Source organism: Eimeria tenella, genomic scaffold (assembly GCF_000499545.2).
Source record: "Eimeria tenella Houghton genomic scaffold, Eth_scaff1822, whole genome shotgun sequence".
NCBI classification, from domain to species: Eukaryota; Apicomplexa; class Conoidasida; order Eucoccidiorida; family Eimeriidae; genus Eimeria; species Eimeria tenella.
In genome coordinates, this window is record NW_013541656.1 from 808 (window position 1) to 1,024 (window position 217).

Genomic DNA, 217 nt, shown 5'->3' on the forward strand with positions numbered 1-217 from the left:
CTGCAGCAGCAGCTGCTGCTGCTGCTGCCTGCTGCTTGCTGCCAGCAACTGCAGTGGGGGAAGAAGAAGCAGAAGATATTGTGCTGCAGGGAGGAGATGGCAAGTCATCTATCGACAGAGACCCCAAACCCATTCCCCTCAGACACGAGGCCACCTGCAGCAAACCAGCAGCAGCAGCAGCAGCAGCAGCGCAGCAGCAGCAGCAGCAGCAGCAGCC